This window comes from Hordeum vulgare, chromosome 5H (genome assembly GCF_904849725.1).
Source record: "Hordeum vulgare subsp. vulgare chromosome 5H, MorexV3_pseudomolecules_assembly, whole genome shotgun sequence".
In the NCBI taxonomy this organism is placed as follows: domain Eukaryota; kingdom Viridiplantae; phylum Streptophyta; class Magnoliopsida; order Poales; family Poaceae; genus Hordeum; species Hordeum vulgare.
The window spans coordinates 18667689-18672618 of record NC_058522.1 but is presented as its reverse complement, the minus strand read 5'-3'; positions in this window follow the sequence as shown (position 1 = coordinate 18672618).

Sequence of the window (4930 nt, the reverse complement as noted above, 5' to 3'; positions counted from 1 at the left end):
GGATACTGACGATCGAATCTCGGGCAAGTAACATACCGAAGGACAAAGGGAATGACCTACGGGATTATATGAATCCTTGGCACTGAGGTTCAAGCGATAAGATCTTCGTAGAATATGTAGGATCCAATATGGGCATCCAGGTCCCGCTATTGAATATTGACCGAGGAGTCCCTCGGGTCATGTGTACATAGTTCTCGAACCCGCAGGGTCTGCACACTTAAGGTTCGGCGTTGTTTTATGCGTATTTGAGTTATATGGTTGGTTACCGAATGTTGTTCGGAGTCCCGGATGATATCACGGACGTAACGAGGGTTTCCGGAATAGTCCGTAAACGAAGATTGATATATAGGATGACCTCATTTGATTACCGGAAGGTTTTCGGAGTTACCGGGAATGTACCGGGAATGACGAATGGGTTCCGGGAGTTCACCGGGGGGGCAACCCACCCCGGGGAAGCCCATAGGCCATAAGGGTGGCGCACCAGCCCTTAGTGGGATGGTGGGACAGCCCAAAAGGGCCCTATGCGCCATAGAGATAAAAATCAAAGAGAAAGAAAAAAAAGGGAGGTGGGAAGGAAGGGAAGGACTCCCACCCACCAAACCAAGTCCAACTCGGTTTGGGGGGGGAGTCCTCCCCCCTTGGACTCGGTGTTCGAAATATGCCCTAGAGGCAATAATAAAATGGTTGTTATCATATTTCCTTGTTCATGATAATCGTCTATCGTTCATGATATAATTGTATTAACAGGAAACACTAATACATGTGTGAATGAATAGATCACAATGTGTCCCTAGCAAGCCTCTAGTTAGCTAGCTCGTTAGTCAATAGATGATCATGATTTCCTGATCATGGACATTGGATGTCATTGATAACGGGATCACATCATTGGGAGAATGATGCGGTGGACAAGACCCAATCCTAAGCCTAGCACTAGATCGTATTGTTCGTATGCTAATGCTTTTCTAATGTCAAGTATCTTTTCCTTCGACCGTGAGATTGTGCAACTCCCGGATACTGTATGAGTGCTTTGGGTGTATCAAACGTCACAACGTAACTGGGTGACTATAAAGGTGCACTGCGGGTACCTCCGAAAGTGTCTGTTCGGTTGGCACGAATCGAGATCGGGATTTGTCACTCCGTGTGACGGAGAGGTATCTCTGGGCCCACTCGGTAGAACATCATCATGAGCTCAATGTGACTAAGGAGTTAGTCACACGATGACGTGCTACGGAACGAGTAAAGAGACTTACCGGTAACGAGATTGAACAAGGTATAGGTATACCGACGATCGAATCTCGGGCAAGTTCTATACCGACAGACAAAGGGAATCGTATACGGGATTGATTGAATCCTTGACATCGTGGTTCATCCGATGAGATCATCGTGGAGCTAGTGGGAGCCACCATGGGTATCCAGACCCCGCTGATGGTTATTGGCCAGAGAGGTGTCTCGGTCATGTCTGCCTGTCTCCCGAACCCGTAGGGTCTACACACTTAAGGTTCGATGACGCTAGGGTTATAGGGAATTGTTATACGAGATTACCGAAAGTTGTTCGGAGTCCCGGATGAGATCCCGGACGTCACGAGGAGCTCCGGAATGGTCCGGAGGTAAAGATTGATATATAGGACGGATGGTTTCGGACACCGGAAGTGTTTCGGGCATCACCGGTAACGTACCGGGACCACCGGGACCACCGAAGGGGGGCTGCGACCCCAAGAGGTAAGATGGGCTAAGTGGGGGTGGGAACCAGCCCCTAGTTGGGCTGGTATGCCTCCCCACTCAGCCCATGGCGCAGGGGAAAGGAAAAGAGGGGGGGAACCCTAATTTAGGTGGGCCTTAGGCCCACCAGAGGGGTGCGCCACCCCTCCCCCTTGCCCTGGCCGCCACCCCTTCCCCATCTGAGGGCTGCCGCACCCCTTAGGGGTGGGAACCCTAAGGGCTGCGCCCCCTCCCTCTCCCCCTATATATAGATGAGGTCCAGGGCTGTTTGAGACACGGTTTAATCTCTCCCGCAGCCCTGCTCCTCTCCCTCCTCCTCGCTGCCGGCGCTTGGCAAAGCCTTGCCGGGAGACCTCGTCTCTCCACCAACACCACGCCGTCGTGTTGCTGGTCTTCTTCCCCAACCTCTCCCTCCTCCTTGCTGGATCAAGGTGCGGGAGACGTCACCGGGCTGCACGTGTGTTGAACGCGGAGGTGCCGTTTTTTGGCACTAGATCGGAATCGCTGCGAGTACGACTCCATCAACCGCGTTCTAGCAAACGCTTCCGCTTAGCGATCTTCAAAGTTATGAAGATGCTCTTACCCCCTCTCTCGTTGCTGGTCTCTCCATAGGAAGATCTGAATAAGCGTACGAAAATTTTGAATTTATGCTACGTTACCCAACAGTGGCATCCGAGCTAGGTTTTCTATGCGTAGATTCCATGCACGAGTAGAACACAAAAGTTGTGGGCGATGGTTTGTCAATTTGCTTGCCGTTACTAGTCTTATTCTTTTTCGGCGGTATTGTGGGATGAAGCGGCCCGGACCGACCTTACACGTACGCTTACGTGAGACTGGTTCCACCGACAGACATGCACATCGTGCATAAAGGTGGCTAGCGGGTGTCTGTCTCTCCTACTCTAGTCGGATTGGATTTGATGAAAAGGGTCCTTATGAAGGGTAAATAGCTTTGGCATATCATCGTTGTGGCTGTCACGTAGGTAAGAAGGCGTTCTTGCTAGAAACCCAAATCAGCCACGTAAAACTTGCAACAACAATTAGAGGACGTCTAACTTGTTTTTGCAGGGTTTGACATGTGATGTGATATGGCCAAAGTTGTGATGTTGCATGTATGATGTATGAGATGATCTTGTTATTGTAATAGGTTTCACGGCTTGCATGTCGATGAGTATGACAACCGGCAGGAGCCATAGGAGTTGTCTTAATTTATTGTATGAGATGCAACGCCATGTGCTTGCTACTTTTGCTTCATTGCTAACGGTTAGCCATAGTAGTAGTGATAGTAGTAGTTGGCGTGACGACTTCACGGAGACACGATGATGGAGATCATGATGATGGAGATCATGGTGTCACGCCGGTGACGATGATGATCATGCGATGCCTGAAGATGGAGATCGAATGAGCAAAGATGATAATGGCCATATCATGTCACTATATGATTGCATTGTGATGTTTATCATGTTTTACATCTTATTGCTTAAAACGACGGTAGCATAATAAGATGATCCCTCCTAAAATTTCAAGAACGTATTCCCCTAAGTGTGCACCGTTGCGAAGGTTCGTTGTCTCGAAGCACCACGTGATGATCGGGTGTGATAGATTCTAACGTTCGCATACAACGGGTGTAAGCCAGATTTACACACGCAAAACACCTAGGTTGACTCGACGAGCTTAGCATGTACAGACATGACCTCGAATACAAGAGACCGAAAGGTCGAACATGAGTCGTATGGTTGAATACGATCAGCATGAGTTGCTCACCATGGTGACTAGTCCGTCTCACGTGATGATCGGACACGGGTTAGTCAACATGGATCATGTAACACTTAGGTGACTAGAGGGATGTCGATTTAAGTGGGAGTTCATACTTAATTTGATTAAATGAACTTAATTGTCATGAACTTAGTCTAAAAGTTGTCTTTATAAATATTGTAGATGTCCAACGTCAACCTCAACTTCAACGCATTCCTAGAGAAAAACAAGCTGAAAGATGATGGTAGCAACTATGCGGACTGGGTTCGCAACCTGAAGCTCATCCTTGAAGCAGCTAAAAAGGCTTATGTCCTTAATGCGCCGCTAGGTGACCCTCCCGCTCCCACAGCAGCGCATGACGTTCTAAACGTCTGGCAAGCGCGAAGTGATGACTACTCTCTGGTCAGGTGTGGCATGTTATACAGTCTAGAAACGGGGCTCCAAAGACGTTTTGAGCAACACGGGGCATATGAGATGTTCCAAGAGCTGAAGCTAGTTTTTCAAGCTCATGCCCGTGTCGAGAGATATGAAGTCTCCGACAAGTTCTTCAGCTGTAAGATGGAGGAGAACAGTTCTGTCAGTGAGCACATACTCAAAATGTCTGGGTTACAGGGTCGTCTAACTTCACTTGGAGTCGAACTTCCGGATGATGCTATCATTGACAGAATCCTCCAGTCTCTCCCACCAAGCTACAAAGGCTTTGTGCTTAACTACAACATGCAAGGGATGGAGAAAACCATTCCTGAGTTGTACTCGATGCTCAAGTCTGCAGAAGTAGAAATCAAGAAGGAGCATCAAGTGTCGATGGTCAACAAGACCACTAGTTTCAAGAAAGGCAGGGGTAAGAAGAACTTCAAGAAAGACGGCAAAGCTGTTGCCGCGCCCGGTAAACCAGATGCCGGGAAGAAGAAAAAGAACGGACCCAAGCCTGAGACTGAGTGCTTCTACTGCAAGGGAAAAGGTCACTGGAAGCACAACTGCCCCAAGTACTTAGCGGACAAGAAGGCCGGCAACGTTAAAGGTATATGTGATATACATGTTATTGATGTGTACCTTACCAGCGCTCGTAGTAGCTCCTGGGTATTTGATACCGGTGCTGTTTCTCACATTTGCAACTCAAAGCAGGAACTGCGGAATAAGCGGAGACTGGCCAAGGACGAGGTGACGATGCGCGTCGGGAATGGTTCAAAGGTCGATGTGATCGCCGTCGGCACGCTACCTCTACATCTACCGTCGGGATTAGTTTTAAACCTTAATAATTGTTATTTAGTACCAGCTTTAAGCATGAACATTGTATCAGGGTCTTGCTTAATGCGAGACGGCTACTCATTTAAGTCAGAGAATAATGGTTGTTCTATTTATATGAGTGATATGTTTTATGGTCATGCTCCGCTGGTGAATGGTTTATTCTTGATGAATCTCGATCGTGATGTTACACATATTCATAGTGTGAGTACCA